The sequence below is a fragment of the Macrobrachium nipponense genome, chromosome 28 (genome assembly GCF_015104395.2).
Source record: "Macrobrachium nipponense isolate FS-2020 chromosome 28, ASM1510439v2, whole genome shotgun sequence".
In the NCBI taxonomy this organism is placed as follows: domain Eukaryota; kingdom Metazoa; phylum Arthropoda; class Malacostraca; order Decapoda; family Palaemonidae; genus Macrobrachium; species Macrobrachium nipponense.
The window spans coordinates 60,366,960-60,390,129 of NC_087217.1; the positions used below are offsets into that span (position 1 = coordinate 60,366,960).

Genomic DNA, 23,170 nt, shown 5'->3' on the forward strand with positions numbered 1-23,170 from the left:
TGATATAGTAAATCGTGGTTAGCCTAGCATGAGCTGAAAAAAAAAAGTCATGGGCCTATCATAGGCTAATTCCTTACATTCTACCAGTTAGGCTATTTCACAACAAATATTGCCGATTAGGTATTCACTTACACAGTGGGGTAGATACCTAGTATCAGGTTGAAAGCGTGATTACATCTTGGTTCCAAGCTAATAGGCTATGTAATTTTGTTAAAAAAAAAAAGAAGCGCTACCTAGGGTAAAAAACCGCATGGTACAGGGGTGGACCATGTACGATCAATGTGTACAACCCCAAGAAAAGTACATTATAACGCGTCCTGACACCGGAGTAGAGGTCTTTAGCTTCGTTTCTCACCAACAACAAGTCGCGTCTGATCCCCATCTCCGATGTCAGGACGCTATATAATGTACTTTTTTGGGGGTTGTACACATTAATCGTACATGGTCCACCCCTGTACCATGCGGTTTTTGTACATGGAACTTACCCAGCAGATATATACTTAGCTATAGACTCCGTCGTCCCCGACAGAAATTCGAATTTCGCGGCACACGCTGCAGGTAGGTCAGGTGATCTACCGCCCCTGCCGCTGGGTGGCAGGAATAGGAACGATTACCGTTCTAGAACTAGATTTTCTCTGTCGCGGTAGTGTCAACATACGTTGTTGCTACCTCCTGACTTGATTTTCGTTTTTTCATCGCCATCGACCTTCTGGGCTGTCTTTTGCAGGGAAGTACTGGGTCTTTGGTTTGGCATACGCTTTTATTAATTTTTTAATGAATTTGGCTTCGAAATTTCGAAAAATATATTACGTGAAACTACCGAATTTTTCGGTAGACACTTATATTTTGCAATAAGGGAAATATTGATATTTTTTTTTCACTAATACGTGTATAAGTGTTAGAACTTGATGAAGGAAATATAAGATCTAACTTCCTACTTTAGGAAGTCAGAAAGCATATAACTAGATACGCTTCCTTTAGAAGCTTTAAGAGCTCTCGTACTAACGAGCAGTTAGAGTATTGACAATTCTAGTAGTTGTTGCATCCTCATCACCTTCTTACTCCACAGAATCTACAAATTCATATGTGCAAATTTGAAGATAAATGGATGGAGCTCAAAAGGCGAGCTCTAAAAGGTAAGAAGTGAATATAGTGTTCCCAGTGCAGTGGAGGGTGCGTCTGATCGGCTCCGTAGCGCTTCCAGGCCTAGACCTCTTCCAAACTCCCAGACCCAGTGGAGGAGGAAAGTCGACAGCCGCAGGAAGGTTAGGGAGAACCCCCACCGGTCAGGCGTCCCCTCGGCAGGTTCTGTAGAACGTCCCAGACTGCCAAGGATAGCCATCCTTAAAAAAGTGCGTCTCTTCATCTTACATCCGAAAAGACGAAGAATGTATGTTTGGAGCGATGATCTAGCGCGTTCTCTGAAAACTAAGAGAACACTGAGGCCAGCCGCTGCCAGGAAGCCGCGTTCCAGCAAGCTAGCGTGAGCTACGTTCCTATAGCCAGCAGCGAGGCGCGTTCCAGCTAACAGACTAGCGCGAGCCGCGTTCCTACAAAAGGACCAAACGCGAGCCGCGTTCTAGAAAAAATTTTTTCTTGGCGCAAGGCGCCTTCAAAGAGACGAAGCGCCAGCCTGGCGCCAAATTGCCCGACAGAAAAACAGACGGCTAGAGCAAGGAGCCTTACAGTAGAGTGGCAATCAGAACGATCCTTCCATTGAACGTTTCCGGGCAAGAGGCTCTTTCTAAAAGGGGTCTAGTAGGCGCTCGGAACTGTCAGGGCGCACGGGACCTTCCACGCAAGCGGAACGTTCCAGGAGCGAGTCTCCTTTCTAGCGTGCGGAACATTCCAGGCGCGCGAAACACATTCCAGGCGCTAGGTGCAAGGATCCAGGCACCAGAATATCCTTTCTCTATCTGCCTCGGCAGGGAAAGAAGGTAGTAGAGTATCTGCTGTGTGAGAATACGATACGGCAAATCATAAGCACATACCGTAGTTACTTCTTTGCTGAGCAACTCAGTTACCAGTATCCTTCCAGGAATTTCCTAGGAAGGACTATGCTTAAAGGGATTGTTAAGACAACACCTACTTAGCTTCTAGATTTATCGAAGTCTTGTTTCGCATTATAAGAACTTCCTGAAGTTCGATAATAATTTTATAAGATTCCTTTATTAAATGGAGTAGCTGGCAAACTCTGGAAGAGTAAGGCCAGTCGGCTAACGAGACTGCTATCGCTTAGACACCAACGCAGTATCATGTAGGTGTCGGTCATGAGTGGTCGGTAACATGTCTCTCTCCTGCGGGATGGAATGAATAACCGTGTCTCTCCCCTACAATCGTGGTTTTAGCCTCTGATTGAGGGATAGTTAAGCAAACATAAATAAAATATTGTCTGCCTTTTGCTAAGAAGCTTTCAATAAGAAAGATATTACAACATTTCAATGCTGTTTACCGTAGGTAACATTTTTAAAAGATTCTAACGCAGCGGAACTCTATATTGTATAATGCTCTCATGCTTACGAAAGCATGGCTTATTAGAGTACATGCTTAGTGAGAAGATGAATGTAGTAGAGAATTCACTTTAAGACTACGGTATGGTCAAGTCTTATGCACATACCGAGGTTAACTACAGAATTCCTAGTATCCTTACAAAGGTTTCCTAGATTAATGCTGTTTACCACAATGTGACAGTATTATAAAGGATTCTAATACGGCAGCGCGCGATATATATAATTCTCTCATCCTTTCGAGAAACGCACACAACCTTTTAAATTCGGATATTGCTCAAGAGAAGTTGGGCGAGTCGGATGGGAAACATTCTCTTAGTGGCAGAAGTTGTTTCCCTGAATGGACTATACTACGTATATAAAAGTTTTTTCCCACTAAGAACGGAATTAACATGTGAAGGATGTCGGTGGGACCATAAAGGCATAGATGTTATGGCACATAACCTAAAAAGAAACTAGAAGGAAGCGCCAGCCTGGCTGCAAATTGCGCCAGAAGCGCCTGCCGCGCCAGAAGCACCATCCAAGATATTTTCTCGTTTTAGCGAGTTATTAACCTAACGGTCCAGTAGCCTCTCGGACAGCAGGCTCGGTAACGGCAAGATTCGTTCCTGATTTCGTTACCCATTTAATCGAAAAGGGGTCGCTTACAAGGAATGATGAAATGATTTATTTTAATCACTTAGGCCAATTCCACGACTCTCTCATATCGCAAAGAGCATCGAGAATCTCTTTTTTCGCCCCTGTTCGCGTTAACAAAAGAGAACCTATTTGGGAACAGACACGGAAAAACGTAACGATCCTTAAGAGGTTCGATGCAAGATTTTGCATGTCCGTGAGAACCTTCTCGATCGAAGATAATAACTGTTAACGTATGTCTAACACTTATTGAAAAGAGTTGTGAGAACCTGCGGAAAGTCTTTTCTTCATAGATCTCTTTGTAAGGTAGAAGACGAACAGGCTTCCTTTAGACTGCTTCTTTTTCCTCGACCAAGAGAGGTAGCAATATAAGACATCTTTAAATTTAAAGAAGGGGAATAAACTTTAGCCTTTTTTTTTCCCTAGTTATAAATTCTTAACAGATATTAAGATAACTGGGCGTCAAAGGAAGAGAGGATGTATGCCTCATTTTGACCTTAGAGAGGTGGATTCACAGAAGTCACGTTCTTCTCACAGCATGTTTCGTAAGGCTTTTCCAAGAGTATCTGGATATTCTATCAGAATCTATTATAAATAGACCTATAAAACCTCTCCACTCTGAGTCTGTCCGCGTGCAGACTGACCAGAAGTGGACATGAATGAGAGGTTTTTTCAAGGTAAATGACAATAGTCATGGCTAAGACATAGAATTGCTGCAGATCGTGCTAGATGGAATGAGGAAACTGTCCTCTTCCGATACCTCTGTGAACCACATAGCGAGGTTTTTTCTTCACTTTCAGAGGGAAGAATCACCTATGTATATATCTGCTATCAAAGAACGCAGTAAAAGGCCATACTCTGTCTCTACAAAGGGAATTAGAGATAACAGAGGATTAAGATTTCGGGATCTTATACGATACCGCAATACGACAAGAGTAGGATATCATGTACTTCGAATGGGATTTTTTTTTTGTGGCCACAGATTCCGTGTTCCGACAAAATGGAACTGCTCCTCATCAAACTTCTTTGAGGAAGTTTATGAAGGAATTCTTTGTTTCTCTTAGCCCTAAACGACCAAGAAGACAAGTGAATTTTTTGTGCATTGGAATCTCGCATCAGATTCAATGGAGACTCGGCAATGGGTTCTTGCCAGCATAGTATGTCTGGCAAAAGAAATAAATCCCTCTATTCCTGACGCAACGCTTTCAGATAGAAGTTTAGTTGCCAGGCAGGGTACTTACATTTTCATCTACAGAAGAAGAGATGGTTTAAAAAAAACGTTTGCCTACAGAGTCTTCGGGGTGCGATGAGGGCTCAAATGCTTCCCAGAAGGTATTCAGAAGGATACAATAGAGCTAGAAATCAGGGTTCCGCCCAATTTCAGCTCAGAGTCTCCTTCGACTTCCAGACTCCTTCCCTTGTCCTTCGGGCAAGGATAGGGAAGAGATTCTGCAACGAGGAACCTCATCAACATGTAAGAAGAGATCTCGTTAGCAAAAGAAGTGTTCACGAAGGATCCTCCTCGGAGGAAGACTCTTCTCTCTCGTATTGTTAGATATCCTGTCGTCTACTGGGTGTAGCTGACTAAAATCACCTCCCTTGCCAGGGGCCAAAAGCTCAAAGGGGAAGAATTTCTTCCACCCTTCTCCAGTCTCCTGATAAACTATGTGGTTGTTCAGGACTCTCGGACAATGTAGCGCCAGCCAAGCGCCAAATGCCAATACAGGCGAAAAACGCCAGAGGCGGACAGTTCCAAGGAACTCTGTCATGGTCGGATACTGAGAAGGAGCGGGCCTCCAACCTGGCGCAAATGCAGAGGCGAACAAATCGGACAGATATAAGAGTGTCCGATGTGGACATTGCCAGACAGCCTAGAGACTCTTCCAAGCTCGAAGCTCCAGCAAGTGTGGAGGAGCCAAGCCAGGCGCGAGGCGCCAGCAGGCGCCAGCCAGGCGCGAGGCGCCAGCCAGGCTCTAGGAGCCAGCCAGGCTCTAGGAGCCAGCCAGGCTCTAGGAGCCAGCCAGGCTCTAGGAGCCAGCCAGGCTCTAGAAGCCAGCCAGGTGCCAGGCTCCTTCAAGGCTAGGCTCCAGTCAGGATTGAGGATCCATCCAGACGCAAGGCTCCTTCCAGTAAAGAGAAACCTAAAGCTCTGTCATGTAAGAGGGCTAGTCCCCATTGATATGATACAGGTAAGGCTCTGCCATGTAAGTGGGTCAGCCCCCATTGGCACGATCCGAGAAGGCTCTGTCGTGTAAGCGGGCTAGCCCCCATTGACATGATCAGAAGGGTTTGTCAGTCATAGGTCCCTACCTAGCTGAAACTCTTGAGGCATGCAGACTCATAGACAGTAATCATGAAGTCTTCTGCCAGGCTCCAGGTGCCTTCCAGGCGCAAGGCACCAGCCAACGCAATGCTCCAGCCAGGCGCGAGGCGCTAGCCAGGAAGGAGGAGCCAATCAGGCACCAGCCAGGCGCGAGGCGCCAGCCAGGCGCAAGGCGCCATCTAGGCGCGAAGGCTCCAGCCATGGCTCTAGGCGCCATTCAGGCGCAAGGCTCCAGCCAGGCGCGAGGCGCTAGACAGGCTCTAGGCGCCTGCCAGGCACGAAGCGCTAGCCAGGCTCCAGGCTTCACCCAGAAGAGATCTATATCAAAGAACGCCCTGGCCTTCTTTGAGACATTGTGATCTCCTAAGCACTTGATAAGTGCATTGATGATTCCTTCAAACAGCTGAGAATTAAAAGTGCATGAAGTGCGAGCTTTTCCGAATTCTTGTTCTTTCCCGCTAACAATATGTCATAAGGACATATTAGCTGTAACAATACTGGGAAGATGCAACTCTTGTGTTGACTTCCCATTATCCGAAGGATGTCAAGATAACCTTCGAGGATCCTTCTCTCTTGGTTGATACGTGTCTGCGGATACATTGCTGGGATAGGGAGCAGATACTGATCCTTAACTAGTGAGTTAAATTTTATTTAACGTCGTGTTTTTTCTTTGGGTTGTTTGAAAGGAGTTTGTAGATAACTCTTTTCAACTTAAGCACTAACCCTCGTGTTAGGATCAGGTGATCGGGATCGGTGTTGTGCTCCTTAATTATGCCACTAGGCATAGGCATATTGTCATGTAAGAGGCTCTGTCGAGTAAATGGATAAGACCCCATCGACAGACCCACAAAGAACTCTTAGCCATAGGTCACATCCTCGCTGAGGCTCTTGAGGCGAAGCAGATTCCTAGGCATTAGCCATGGAGTCTTCCGCCTGATCAAGTAGGAACCAAGGTTTTATTTATTTATTACCTACAACGTATGTTGTTTACCTGGTCTATTCAGTAAATAGTTGTCTCTTTCCCACCACCAAGGGTGTCAATCAGCTAAGTACAGTTACCATCGAGTTTACGACCTGCGCGAGTTACGTCCACCCGTACTTACGACAGTGTCCGACAGGGGTCTATTTTTTTTATATTTGGCGGCGTTTACTGTTTGGCAGCGCGGTAGCGTAGTGCGTGCGGCGCGGTATGACAGTTACGACGGCGCCGGCAGCACAGCATCCCAGACTTGAGTTAGGATGTGATGAAGAAGAAATTGAAGAACTGATAAGTGAAGAACCTGAGGAATTAACAAATGAAGAACTGTTAGCAATAGAAGAAGAAAGGAAAGCTGAAGAAGAAAGAAGAGAGGAAGAAAAGGAAGTTGTAGAAGAGGAGGAGCCCGAACGAAAGTTTACTGTAAAGGGATTATCGGAAGCCATACAAATGCTTAATACAATGCTGCATAAATTGGAAGGAATGGATCCGAATGTTGAACGGTTTGCCCGGATAGAGAGATCTATGCAAGAAGTAATGAGGCCATACAAAGAAATCTACGATGAAAAGAAAAAGCAGAAGATCCAAACGACACTTAGCATGTTTGTCAAACGAACACAAAAGCCCGCCTCATCCAGCATCGAAGCCACCCCCTCCCCTACATCGGCCAGCGCAGTAACCACCCCTTCCCCATCCCCTGCCTCGCCTGACTTAACAGCTGATCTTTCTTTCGACCGTGCGTATGAAGAAAGTGTTGATGACGTCGAACCAAGCACCAGTGAACATTAATTTTGAGTGTTGTTTTGCTTATTTTTTTACATGCATATGTATTTTCTATTTTGTACTACAGTACTGTATGTTCTATTTTTGAACTGTAACTTTCTATTTTCGTATTTTGATCTTCATTTGTATTTTTGTATAATAAATTCAACTGCAGTAATAAATATTTTATTTCTAAAACCATATTATATTAAGATGTATGTACGTAGTATATCAACTAAGCAACTGAAAAAAAAAGCTAAATACATTGCACCTACAGTATAATATTAAAAATATCTCTATGATAAAATGATAAAGTGAAAACTAAAAGGCATAAAAATGATAAATACATAAACAGCTTGTACGTATAGTACAACAGTAATATTAGTTCAACAGAAAAAGTATGATAAAAGTGAAAACTAAAAAGCATAAAAAATTATAAAAAATAAACAGCTTGTATATACATATGTACAGTAATATTATTCAACAGAAATATATGATAAAATTATAAAAGTGAAAACGAAAACTAAAAGGCATAAAAATGATAAATAAACAGCTGTATATACACAATAATATTATTCAACAGAAAAGTTACTTAAAAATGCAACACATTCATATCATTATGTCCTCGAGTACAGTATAATCTTCCACTTTAACCGAGTACTTATAATCCACGTGTCGGCCATTTTGGCTGGTATTTTCGACTAACGACCATTCTGACATACGACCTGTTGGTCGGAACGGATCTAGGTCGTAACTCGGATGGTAACTGTATATATCTGCTGGGTAAGTTCCATGTACAAAAATGATATTGTTAAGATACAATAAAGTTTTGTGTACATACTTACCTGGCAGATATATACGATTGATGGCCCACCCAACCTCCCCTCGAGACAGGTGGAAGAGAAAATCTGGTTCTAGAACGGTAATCGTTCCTATTCCTGCCACCCACGGCAGGGGCGGTAGATCACCTGACCTACCTGCAGCGTGTGCCGCGAAATTCGAATTTCTGTCGGGGACGACGGAGTCTATAGCTAAGTATATATCTGCCAGGTAAGTATGTACAAAACTTTATTGTATCTTAACAATATCATTTTTTACCCTAATATCAACGTCAGTAAATGTCCAGTCCAATATGAAAGTTATTGTTCCCAAACTAACCTGGACAGCAGAGCTCAATCTGTGGACTTAAGCCTATCCAAGACTGATAGAGGATATCTATGAATAAGCAATAGGCTTACTAAACAAATTCACCTCCAAATTGAAAAGGTGTACTACTAGTTTTTCATAATTGCTGAAGTTCCGTATCCACCTTTGCCGGTTAGTTAGGTAGCTGTGTCAGACAATTGAGGTTTGTATTGATAGCTCAACTAAAGAGGTCTAAGTTAGGCTAGGTTTATTGTTGTCTATTCTAGTGTTGTCTAAATTCATTGGGTTATAGGGAAAGGAAGCTGTCATGATTTTTAAGCTAAATTTTTTGTCCATGGTCATTCTGGAGGCAGGTAAGTGAATCAATTGGAAGACTTCGTTCGGATAAGAATGAGGCTGTTGTCAAGTAAACTTCCTTGTCATATTTAAGAGTGCAAATTGTCCAGTTTTCAAGTTGGTGGATAGGTGCGTTGTCACAAAATGCTTTACCAAATATTGTTGCAGGATAAAAGAAGGTTTCATAATTACTATCATCTCTTTGAACAGATCAGAACAGAGGCTGCTTCCTTGTATGGTATTTACAATAAATTGCTGTAAGGTAGTGTTTTATATTAAGTAGGCATAAGGAGAGGAGAGGAAATGGTGATATTCATTGGAAGTAGTCATGAAATCTTCGTCCTCATTACATTAAGGGAAACTACTTGAATTAGTATGCAGGGTTTTGGATTTTGTAAAACTCAAGTTATAATCAGATTGAATTTCGCATCATTCATTGTAACAGTGCCCTAATATGATATTTAAACATTCATTTTTATACTTTCATTTTTACGTCTCGTGAAATTAGCTCTCACAGAGAAATTGTACCTGAATTAACTTGCAACATTTGTTTTGAAATGACTTTTTCTCTTTTCCAAGGTATGCTGTGCAATACAAATTTAGCATGTTGTAAAATAGCCATGCTCGATCTCATTTTGAGGGCAATTTTATGATAGCATTTCACCATTAAATCAACTCCATTTTTATTCAAACTAAATTGTTTATAGACAAATAGCATTTATGATCATGTGGTATTATGTATATGGCTAACCATAAAATGAGGATCCTAGTAATATATATATATATATATATATATATATATATATATATAATATATATATATATATATATATATATATATATATATATATTATATATATAAACAGTGGAGCCTCGACATACGAAAGTCCCAACTTACAAAAAATTCAAGTTACGAAAGCAAATATGAAGATATTTGCCTCTGCATACGAAAATAATTCAGGTTATGAAAGGGTGTTACTGTAAAGTCCCGAGATTTGCCCGGACCACCGAGAACAATTTTAAAACTTGCGTGCCGCCAACTGAGCAGACTCGCCACCATCCTCCCGCTCTCCCATTGGTTCCTGATGCTAGTCACTGCCGTAAGATCCTGCTCTCCTATTGGTCAGCATCTACCCCACCGTGCTCGACGTATTCTATTGGTAAAAGGATGCCGATAAATTGAAAAACTTATTCATGCAATACATATAATAAAAAAAAAAATACATTTGTGAATTAAATATCATAAAATGTAAAATTATTCAAAGACTGCTATCATCAAAGCCAGCAAATATTTTCTAGAATTCTTCTTCTGTTTTAATATCATTATATGTTTCATTATAGCTGTCGGTAAAGATAGAATAAAGAATCGAAATGAATGGTTATTATACTGTTTGGTAGTTTCAGTAGTTGAAGAGAGATAATGAAAATTTATGATTACTGTACTGTGTGCTAGGTAAAATTGGTTGCTTGGCGATCGTTCGCTACTCATAGTGTTGTACGTAAAAAAAAGGTTGGAAGCTTTTTTGTTTGTTTGTTTGTTTATTATAGTTAATGGTTACTTAATAATTATTTGAAATGAGTGCACGCAATACATTTAATAAAGAAAAATTGTGAATTAGATATCATAAAATATAAAATAAATCAGACTGCTATCATCAAAGCCAACAAATATTTTCTAGAATTCTTTCTTCTGTTTTAATATTATTATGTTTCATTATAGCTGTCAGTAACTCGGTATCTCCATTAGGTAAAGATAGAATAAAGAATGGGAATGAATGGTTATTTTTTATACTGTTTGGTAGTTTCAGTAGTTGAAGAGAGAGAATGAAAATTTATGATTACTGTACTGTGTGCAGGTAAAAGTGGTTGCTTGGCGATCGTTCGCTTCTCGTAGTGTTGAACGTAAACAAAAGGTTGAAAAGCATTTTTTTTTTGTGTATGTATTATAGTTAATGTTATAGTTAATGATTAATTAATAATTATTTGAAATGAGTACATACTGATTATTTATACATTTTATTGGCATATTCTAAGCTTTTAGCTTCTTAGGTTTAGACGTCAGAATAATAGACTAGGCTACAGTAGCAACATTATAAGGGACATATGCTTAAGTCCTAATATATGCAGTAAAAATGGGGTTGAACATTACATGCAGTTGAATGTTACTCAAGTATGTACAGTATATTGCCTTTTTGGAATCATATTTCTTCCGTCGGATCGGCGTCATAACCATAGAACGTGTTGTAAGCCTGGAAATAATTTACTGGGGTGTTTTTATAGGGCTTGGAACGAATTAGGCAATTACATGTAAAATGTGGTTCAAGATATGAAAAAATCAGTACGGTTACGAAGGCCGCTTCAGAACTGATTAATTTCGTATCCTGACGGTACTACCTATATATATATATATATATATATATATATATATATATATATATATATATATATACATATATATATATAATCTATCTATATATATGTATGTATGTATGTATGTATGTATGTATATATAATGTTTACATACTGTATATTAAAATGCATAATGGTTGTAGATCATGAATTAACATAAGTTTCCTCCAGTCCGTTGAAAGAAGCAGTAGTTTTATGTAGAAAGAAAGTATGATATATATATATATATATATATATATATATATATATTATATAATATATCTATATATTTGGAAAGGAACTTAATTGTTGAAAATGGACAATTTCTAAAAAATGTTGGTAAATATATGAAAATGTTTAGGAAAATAGTTTATCATATGTTAGGACAGAGTAGATGGAACAGCCAGTTGAAGAGCTTAATGTTGAGAGGAATGTCTGATAATACTATATATTTGAAATCTACATTACTATATGGTAGAATCGATAATGAGGTATACTGGATTAATGTTTAAATTGGAAAGAAGGTGGGTTAAAATATGTTGGTGAATATAGTTAAGATAAATTTAGTTTGAATAATATTTAAAAAGGAAATGGATGCAAAATAGGATCGGATTAAAGAACTGGAGGAGTAGATAGGATTGTGTGAAATTCCGGGACGGGGTTTATAGGATCAAGAGAATATACTATGTGGTCTTAGGGGTTAGAAAAAATAGCAAGTAAAGGATTTGAGGAAATGTGAGTTTTGGTGAATGAAAAACATACTATATGAGGTATTACGAGAGCACAGAAGGGAAAGATGTGTACAGGATTGCAGAAGAAAGCAAGAGAGAGGCAAACTAAATATGGATAGTGAATAGAAACTTCAGAAACTACTGCTGGCTAAAGAGTTTGAAAGCTCTTGCCAGAGAAGAAAGTTACTAATTAATGTAAGAGTAAATTTGAAAGAATAAAGTTACTGATTTGGATAGGTACAGTTTTTGGTAGTAAATATAACAGGTGATGGTGGATAGGTATAGTTTTTTTATAGTAGATATTACAGATGGTAGTAAATGGGTACAGATTTTGATAGTCAATATAACAGGTGATGGTAGATGGGTGCAACTTTTAATAGTAAGTATAACAGTTGATGGTAGAATGCGAAAAGATGAGACACAGCATTAGTGAAGCAAGGAAAGTAACAGGGTGTGTGCAAAATAATGGGAAATAGACTGAGAGTCTGTGGAAGTCAAGGTGGGAGAGTGTGAGGATCTAGGAATTGCTAGATAAAAGACAAAGAGGTATTGTAAAGAATGAGTCTAAATATCCAGTACATATAAGTGAATTTGGCTGCCGTTTTGCCAATTATTATTTATTTATTTATTTTTATAAGACTAGAATCTTTTTGTATGTAGCTCAGTCGTCCGGAGGCTTCCTCAGAATAAAAACCAGCCCTTGAACATAGTTTTCAAGAATGGGGAAGGAGGATGGAATCCAATTAAATCAAATGTCATGGGAACGCAGTTATGAATTTACATAAATTTACTCGCATCGTAATAATCATGTTGAAGTCATTTGCATAGAAAATATGACGAATGGTTAATTGGAAAATTCCTTGGTTGCCAATGCCATAAAAATATGACTTTGCCTTGTATCTTACAGGGGTGAGAGGTTTAAACACCATGATGTGTGTGGAGTGATAAATACCTTTGTGTCCAATATGAGATACTGATTAGTGTTTTCCCATAAATCATTTGCATATGGGTTGTTTTGAGTCAGTTGCCCTATGCTATAATTCATAGGAGAATTGGACATGACAGGATTTGGTTTTTTACAGAATTTTTGCCATCAGAATTACAGTTTATTTGTTTACTTTAATCATTTTCCTGTTTTAATGACTCATTTTTTTACTCCATTTTTACACATTTTTCTTAATTCCACATTCACCTTGAACGCTGTGTACTTTACTGTACGTATTGCATATGACCTTGTACTCTCTCTCTCTCTCTCTCTCTCTCTCTCTCTCTCTCTCTCTCTCTCTCTCTTTTTTCTTTGTCTTCTACCCATTATTCCATATCCTTCTTCATCATATCTTTGAGGTCAAGGTGGACAACTCATTGAAAATCCCTCGTAGTGAGTGAGCCTCTTTCCGTATGACCTCATCGACGCCGTCTTCTGCTTGTTGCTGTTGCTATCCTCTGCTATCTCAGCTCCTGCTGTTTCTGCTTATTTGGAGATGTTCCCTGCTGGTCCACATCCCGGAGGTTGTGGGACACGAATGGTCATTGACAGTTTTTGAGTGACTATTTCATGCTTTATTTTTTATTTCTCCAAGATCTGTTATGATGTGGAGTTCAATACCAGGGAAAAAAAAAAAATTATAAGGGTATATATATATATATATATATATTCTATATATATATATAGTATATATACATATATATATATATATCACATATATATACAAAAAATTGTTTTATATATATATATATATATATATATATATATATATATATACAATATATATACCAAAAATTATATATATATATATATATACACATATATATATATATATATATTATATATATATATATATATATATATATATATATATATATATATATAATATATATATATATAATATATTATACATATATATATATATATATATATACAATATATATTTATATATATACATATGTAGATATATATTTTATATATATATATAATATATACATATATATATATATATTATTAATATATATATAATATATAGATATATATATATATATATATATATATAATACACATAGGATAATATAACTGAGAAACAATATATGATATAGGGATACATATATATATATATTATATATATATATATATACATAACTACAACCATATATGTCTACATTACATACATACACATCTACATACATACATACATACATATATATATATATATATATATATATATATTATATATATATATATATATATTATATATATATAAAGTGCAGTTATGCAAGTTATGGTGTCTATAAAGTTACAGGCAGCACTTCTAATATCTCCAGTATTACTGCCACTTTTTAAGGCAGAATTCATGAAGGAATAAACAAATCCTGTTACTCTGCTGTTATGTTTATTGATCCTCAAGCCGACAGTGGTTTCAGCCTTGGACCCATGACATTTTTATGGCTACACGAGCTTTAAATGAAAACTTAACCCAAATTTCCCTGTTCGAATAAATGAATATTAATAGGATGCTGCTCAATGAAGTCCCCAATTTCAGAGAGAACCCCAGTCGTCTGCAGCCCGCGCGTCCAGCACAGTTCATATGGAGAGGTTTTCGCACTGCTTCTGAATTTAAATCTGCAATCCATGCTTGTCCTAGGCTCCCGCTATCCCCCATGGACAACAATGTCCCCTATCACAACGGTGACCATCAGTGTCCAGCGTAGTTCATATTGAGAGGCTTTACAACCTCCTCTGAATTCAGTCTTGCAAACTATGCCGGACTCAACTTTCTTGGATCTTCCAGGGGCAGTAATGTTTCTCATGGATGGATGTCAGGAATACACTCTTGCAGTTTGCAGCTTTTGTCTCTTCTCTCCATAATGAAGCAGCTTCTACATGTCCGTCCACTGGTATATATTTCATCCATTCATCCATTACCTCCGTGATTATCTCAGCCATGAAAGTTGGTTTCACCCAGTGCGTGTGTCATCCCTTGCACCGGTTTTTGGTGAAAGCGGGTGAAGGCAATCATTGGGCGCCCTTCTCCAAATAGGTTGCCTACGTAGATGAAAATTTGATTATTTCTCTCCGTGGAAACTACTGTTTCTGCCTTATTTTGGATTGTTCTAGCCTGTAATCAAAAGCGTAAATGTGATTATTATTTTTATTAGTATTCAGAAGATCATTCATATGGAACAAGCCCACTGTCGCCATTGACTCGAAATTCAAGTGTCCGAAGAATATGGTGCTCATTACGAAGAAGTAGGAGTAGGTAAAGGGAAATACAGAAAGAAGAGACCTCACTTATAAAAAAAATAATAGATTAAGAAATATGAAAATATATTTAAATCAAGAAGAATGGTATTAGGGTAATAATTCGTTGTATATCCGCATGAACTTCTAAAGTCCCAATTTCACGATATATTTTGTCATTTACCTTCCATTTGTAGGTATGAGAGGTTTGACACCTGATATCGTGTTACATGTTGGTAACAGACGTCTGATCTTAAGTAGAAAGGGTCATCCCTTTGGTGTTCAGTTGTAAGTGGATATTGTCCCCCAACATTTAGTCATGAGTAGAATCATTCTGGTTTGATACTGACTCTGTCTGTAGAAAAAAAGAATGACCTCCTGTCATAAGTTTAAAGTGTTTTTTTCTTTTACATCACGCTCAAGCCCTAAGTAAAAAATGGTTTGTGTATCTTGAGTATGAAGTGAAAAATGGTTTTGGTGTCTAGATTATGCAGTGGAGTCAGAAATAGTTTGTTATCTAGAATATGAAGTGAAAAATGGTTTGATATCTAGAGTGTGAATTCAGAAATGGTTTGGTATCTAGAGTATGAAGTCGGAAATGGTTTGGAATTTAGAGTATGAAAGTTTTAGTATGAAGTGGTTATCTGAGTATGAAGTGATAGTTTTGGTATCAAGAGTATGAAGGTGGTTTTGGTACTAGATATGAAGAAAAATTGGCTAGAGAAATGTTTTGGTATCTAGAGATGAATGAAAAAACTAGTTTTGGTATCTAGAGTAGAAGTGAATGTTTGGTAGAGTATGAAGTGAAAAACTAGTGGTATCAGAGTATGAAGTGAAAAATTGCTTTTGGTATCTAGAGTATGAAGTGAAAAATAGTTTTGGTATCTAGAGTATGAAGTGAAAAATGGTTTTGGTATCTAGAGTATGAAGTGAAAATGGTTTTGGTATCTAGATAGGAAATAAAAAAAAAAATTTTGGTACTAGAGTATAAGTGAAAAAAAAAAATGTTTGGATCTAGAGTATGAAGTGAAAAAAATGGCTTTAGAGTAGAAGTGAAAACTAGTTTTTGGTATCAGAGTAGTGAAAAATGTGTGGTATCTAGAGTATGGAAGTGAAAACTGTTTGGTATCTAGAGTATGAAGGGTGGTGGTTTTATCTAGAGTAGAAGTGAAACAGTGGTACTAGGAGATGAGTGAAATATGGTTTTGGTATCTAGAGTATGAAGTGAAAAATGGTTTTGGTATCTATATGAATGTCTCGAAAACTAGTTTTGGTCTAGAGTATGAAAGTGAAAACATGGTATCTAGAGTATGAAGTGAAAAATGGTTTTGGTATCTAGAGTATGAAGTGAAAAATAGTTTTGGTATCTAGAGTATGAAGTGAAAAATGGTTTTGGTATCTAGATATGAAGTGAAAGGTTTTGGTATAGGTATGGTGGTGGATCAGATGAAGTGAAATATGGTTTTTGGTATCTGAGTGAAGGGAAAAATTTTGGTATCTACAGAGTGATGTTTTGGTTTAGAGTATGAAGTGAAAAATGGTTTTGGTATCTAGAGTATGAAGTGAAATATGGTTTTGGTATCTAGAGTATGAAGTGAAAAATGGTTTTGGTATCTAGAGTATGAAGTGAAAAATGGTTTTGGTATCTAGAGTATGAAGTGAAAAATTTTTGGTACTAGAGATGTATGGTTTTGGATCTAGATATGAAGTATGTTTTGGATCAGAGTGGAAATGGGTGGTATCTAGGAGTATGAAGTGAAAAAAGTTTTGGTATCTAGAGTAGAATAAAAAACTAGGTTTTGGTACTAGAGTGAAGTGAAAACTAGTTTTGGTATCTAGTATCTAGAGTAGAAGTGAACTGTTTTGGTTATCTAGAGTATGGCAGTTTGGTATCTAGAGATGAAGTAAAAATGGTTTTGGTATCAAAGTATGAAGTGAAAAATGTTTTTGGTATCAGAATGAAGTTGAAAAATGTTTGTATCTAGAGTAGAAGAAAATAAATTTTGTATCTAGAGATGAAGACAAAGTGTGTATAGAGTATGAAGTGATATGTTTGTATCTAGAGTAAAATGAAGTGAAAATAGGTTTTGGTATAGAGTAGAGTGAAAAATGGTTTTGGGTATATTAGAGTATGAAGTGAAAACTAGGGGTGGTATCTAAGAGCTATGAAGTGAAAATGGTTTTGGTAATTTTTCAAGAGGATGAAGTTGATAAAAAGTTTGGTATCTAGAGATGAAGTGAAAAAGCTATTTGGTTTTATCTAGAGTAGAAATGAAAATAGTTTTGGTTATCTAGAGTATGAAGTGAAAAATGTTTTGGTATCTAGAGTATGAAGTGAAAAAAGGTTTTGGTATCTAGAGTATGAAGTGAAAAATGGTTTTGGTATCTAGAGTATGAAGTGAAAAATAGTTTTGGTATCTAGAGTATGAAGTGAAAATGTTTTGGTTTTATTCTAGTAGTCATGAAGGGGTTTGGACCTTAGTTTTGGAAATTAAAAAGAGTAATGAAAAGTGTGAAAAAATTTTGGTGTGGTTACTCAAGGTATGAGTGAAAAAATAAGTTTTGGTAAAATCTAGAGCATGAAGGGTGAAAAATGCTAGTATCTAGAGTAGAAATGAAAAATAATTTGTGGGTTATATAGAGTATTTAAGCGAAAATGTTTTGGTATCTAGAGTATGAAGTGAAATATGGTTTTGGTATCTAGAGTATGAAGTGAAAAATATGGTTTTGGTATCTAGAGTATGAAGTGAAAAATGGTTTTGGTATCTAGAGTATGAAGTGAAAAAGGGTTTTGGTATCTAGAGTATGAAGTGAAAAATGCTTTAGTATCTAGAGTAAGAAATGAAAATAATTTTGGTATCTAGAGTATGAAGCGAAAAATGGTTTTGGTATCTAGAGTATGAAGTGAAATATGGTTTTGGTATCTAGAGTATGAAGTGAAATATGGTTTTGGTATCTAGAGTATGAAGGGAAAATTGGTTATGGTATCTAGAGTATGAAGCGAAAAATGGTTGGTATCTAGAGTATGAAGCGAAAAATGGTTTTGGTATTTAGAGTATGAAGCGAAAAATGGTTTTGGTATTTAGAGTATGAAGTGAAAAATGGTTTTGTTTTGGTATTAGTATGAGCGGAATGTGTATAGAGTAAATGAAAAGGCGAAAAAATGGTTTTGGTATTTAGAGTATGAAGGCGAAAAAAAAATGGGTTTTGGATTTAGAGTATGAAGTGAAAAAGGTTTTGGTTTTATCATAGTAGTAGTAGAAATGAAAAAAATAGTTTTGGGCATGTAGTGAAAGCGAAAAATGGTTTGGTGGTATTAAGAAAAGGTTTTATTGAATGTGAAAAATGGTTTTTGTATCTAGTAGTATGAAATGAAAAATAGTTTTGGCATGTAGAGTTTGCCGTGAAAAACGGTTTGGTATTTAGTTTATGGGATTAAACATTGTTTGGTATCTAGAGTTTTAAGTTAAAAATGGTTGGTATCTAGAGTATTAAGTAAAAAATTATTTGGTATCTAGAGTATGACGTCAAGAAAGGCTTGGTATCTACGTAGAGTATCTGGTCTTTCATGGAAATGGTTTGGTTCGAAATATTTGTTTCATATGATTATTTTTGGGATTATGTTGCATTTTATTTACTCATAAAATTCTCACTGTCGTCATCATAGTTTAGGTTACTCATCACCTCGCAGTGTCTATAAAGATGCTGTATGTGTTTTTTTTTTTTTTTTTTTTTTTTTTTTTTTTTATCTCCTTGTCTGTCCGCCTTCATCTGTTGTCTTAGAAAATACCTTACCGTAAGCTATCCCAAATAAGGCTTCCTTCTGGTGTTGTCACCAGTTGAAAGTTTTTGTCTCGTTTGTCTGTGAATGTTTTTTTTTTTTTTTTTTTTATACTCAACTTTCTCTTTTGATTTTATCTCTGGTTTCTTTGTGTATTTGCTTTCTTGCCCTATTTCTCTGTAAATCTTTTTTTAAGGCTAGTCAAGGTAGTTCAAGACTGAAGCTTATACGGAATATATTAGCATATTCTGCCTATATTAGCGTTAATAACCATATGAAATTCGGTTTGAAAAGCTTTATGCAAAATTCTATTTTATCGAAATTAATTCTATTTTATCCAAGTTAATTTTACAAATTATATTTGCTGTGAATCTTGGCTCAACTAGATGACCTAGGCATTACCTAATGAGCTTTCTACGGTAAGTCATCATTAACTATGAATGTCACCAATACCTTCAGGATTATGAAACTTCATCATCACTGCTTTTGTGATGAAGTTTGGTATTGTTCTCGAGGAACTTTTGATTAGATTTTATCGCCTTGTATCAGACTGCGTGTGAGATGTTGCGAAAATGTTAGCTGTCTCGGTCAAGTTTATATCCAGTTTGTAAGAGAGAAAAAAACTTCCTTTCATCCTCCATGTTTGCAATATTGTTCAAAACACGTTCCCTTAAAGACAGGTTTTAAGGACATGTTTGTCGTCGCCTAGGTGTTGATTTCCCCCAATATTGTTGTGTTGCTTGTATTTTGTATTTGTAGTTGACACCTTTGCATTTTCTCATTTTTTATGAAAATATTTAATATATTTTGGTTGTCGGCTCTCTCTCTCTCTCTCTCTCTCTCTCTCTCTCTCTCTCTCTCTCTCTCTCTCTCTCTCTCTCTCTCTCTCGCTCTCTTTGTGTGATATATATATATATATATATATATATATATATATATATATATATATATATATATATATATATATACCATATATATATATATATATATATATATATATATATATATATATATATATCTTGATGATAAATAACAGTGCCAAGACCAGGAAGAACATTCTATATTAAACGAGCTTTTGAGGTTTAAAACCTCATCTTCTGGCTGAAAAAATGAGAGGATGAGAAATCACTAAAAAAACTTACATTAAAATGAATTGTCTTATTAAAAGCTTCAGTAAGAATATAAAATCAAAACGAACATCACATACAAACTAAATATTCAAAAATTACTAAAAAACTAAAACAAAACGCAAAACATACAAAAACAGAAATAAAAATAAAAATAATATGAAAGGTAAACAAACTACACTCAAAAATAAAATGGCTAACGACCCACTTTGTGTACCTACTATGAAACTATATGATAGCTTAGTTGAATATACCGACGAGTTGTTGTTCAATTCCGGTTTTTTTTCATTTTCTTAATAAACAGCGACTCTGAAATTAAAAGGTCCAGTCTATTTGAGCAAAAAGACAGTACTCTAAAATCTAGGTGAGTGAAAGGATGGTCCTGTGCTAAACTGTGTTCCCTTATGGCAGAAAAAGGTGGTTTAGAAAGAGGAAACCTAGTTCTAACGGAAAGACCCCTCTGTGTTTCCAAAAAGATTCTGTTCTAAGCCAGCGGAACTGGATCCCACGTATCGCAGACCACACTGCGAACAGGTAAACAAGTAACGACACTCGAATTAAGGTCCACAGAAAGAGCAGGCTTCTCCCTCAAAAGTGATCCTACAGTAAAAGGGTTAGTAAAAACAAATCTGAAACTAACTTGAGGAAAACTATGTTTAAGTATTTCTTGTAACTTTTATTTTTATTTTTATTTCTTTTTGTATGTTTTGCGTTTTGTTTTAGTTTTTTCGTAATTTTTAATATTTAGTTTGTATGTGATGTTCGTTTTATTTTATATTCTTACTTAAGCTTTTAATAAGACAATTCATTTTTAATGATATTTTTTTAGTGATTTCTCATCCTTGTCATTTTTTCAGCCTGAAGATGAGGTTTTAAACCTCGAAAGCTCGTTTAATAAAGAATGTTCTTCCTGGTCTTGGCACTGTTATTTATCATCAAGCTAAGATTTCCAAGTAGCCGCCCAATTACTGAGGCTATATGTATATATATATATATATATATATATATATATATATATTATAAGGTTATATATATATATATATATATATATATATTTATATATATAATATATATATAATTAGTATATATATATATATATATATATATATATATATATATATATATATATATTTATATATATATATATATATATATGTGTGTGTGTCTGTGTGTGTGCGTGTATATATATATATATATATATATATATATATATATATATATATATATATAAAACCAAAGAGAAACTCCTGATGGAAAAACGATGACATATAATAACCAAATGTAAAAGAGGTTCTCCTTGAAGGGGGTTGGGGCGGGGGTGAGGTGGCGTTGGAAGTCCATGGAGATGGAGGTAGGAAGAGAGGCTTAGTAGCATGCTCAGGCCTAACCACGTACGTCAGTAAAAAAAAAAAAAAAAAAAACGGCCATTACCTTCTACTAATTACTTCCTTGGGGGTAGGCCGTGACCTCTTGCAATAATAGGTGTGATCGGGCGACATCTAATGACGAGTATGAAAAGGGGAGAAAAGAAAGTAGACAGCGATAACAGTAGGAGTATTAATGACAGTACTTACCCACATGTAATATTTGAAGGGTTAAGATTTAACAGTCTCTCTCTCTCTCTCTCTCTCTCTCTCTCTCTCTCTCTCCTCTCTCTCTCTCTCACGTGTGTGTGTGTGATGTAATTTTTTTGTTGTGTGTAGGTGTACAGCATGTTCATAAATGATTACTGGTATGTCTATATTTGAATTGTTTTATTTTATTACAATACCTGTTACATGAAAATCATCTCTGGGTATTGAAGCGAAGGCATTGGATAGTAATAATGGTAATAATCTTAAAAGTTCTATGATCACAACTCGGTTTATTAGTAATTCAGGTTTAGCCATATCATGATATGTAAGAGCGAAGTATCTGCCTGTGAATTTCATTAAATGAAAGAACTCTGTATTTGTAAATGATTAAGGGGAATTTATGTCCAAAACCGTCGTTTTTCGTATGATTGGGAAGATATTCAGTGATCGATAGTCGTTTCTGACGTTCATGAGTGTAGTGAGTGGATGATTTGAAGTATTGTTTGAAATACTATAGGGATTCATGAATGAAATTAGGTAAGTGTCAGTTAATTAAGCCTTTGCAAGTAGGTGAGGAAAACCTTGTGCCTCTACTGATCATCTTCTGATTGAGAGATTGTTAAGAAGTATTGAATTTATCTACAAACTAGACGAGGATTTTCCTTAGGGGGGATAGTGCCGTCAGTGCACCTTATGCGGTGCACTGTCGGCAATACTTAAGGTACTTTGTAGCGTCCCTTCGGCCCCTAGCCTTTTTACTGTACCCCGTTCTTATTCTCTCTTCCTTCTTGCTTTCTACCCTCTCTTAATTGATTCGTTCTGCAACTGCAAGGTTTTCCTCCTGTTAACCTTTCAGACATTTTTACTGTCAGTTTATGTTTCAGCGCTGAATGACCTCATAGGTCCCAGCGGTTGGCCTTTTGGCTAAAATTGTATTATTTTTTTTTCTAGAGGATCATCTCTCCAGTATCTTCGCTGTGATACATTCTAACAGACTGACGTGTAAGCTTTATACGTATAGTCACGACGCTAAGCGTACGTCTGGTTACGTTCCGATAACCCAATGTCAGGACTGTGGTCCTACTCGATGCTGATAACCTATGTATGTGACACGCGCCCTGTCAACTCTATCCTATTTCGGAGCGTGTGATTGAGAAACTCTACGGGAATCTCACGATATATTTCACATCCCTGTAGCTCTCATGATCATTATTATATTCATTAAAATAAGATTCTCCCCGTTAGGGGGCGGGAAAGGAGGTTGGTTAGTGCCGTCAGTGCCCCTTTACACGGTGCACTGTACGCATATTAAAGGTTCTCTGCAACCCCTTTTATTAATTTTACTGTACCTCCGTTCGTATTGCTTTTCTTCCATCTGACTGTCTACGACTCATAAACAATTGTTTCATAGTGCAACTGCGAGGTTTTCCTTCAGTTACTCCTTTAAAGCCTTTTTCATTGTCAAATTTATGTTTCGGCGCCGAATAGCCTCATATGTCCCAGCGCTTGGCCTTTGGCCTAAACTCTATAGTCTGTCCTATTCTATACACAAGAGTAACTTATTGACTTTTAAACCATTTATTTTAAACATGTCCTTCTGTTCTGTATATATAACATTGTCGTGTTATGTAGTTTTTGAACCATCACATTT

At 36.5% G+C, this 23,170-nt stretch overlaps 1 protein-coding gene across 3 annotated transcripts in view; it reads left to right on the forward strand.

The window, feature by feature from the left end:
• The window catches only part of LOC135201793 (guanine nucleotide-binding protein subunit alpha-11-like), a 186,454-nt gene that overhangs the window by 560 nt on the left and 162,724 nt on the right, over positions 1–23,170 (forward strand). The gene's annotated exons all lie outside the window — the stretch shown is intronic.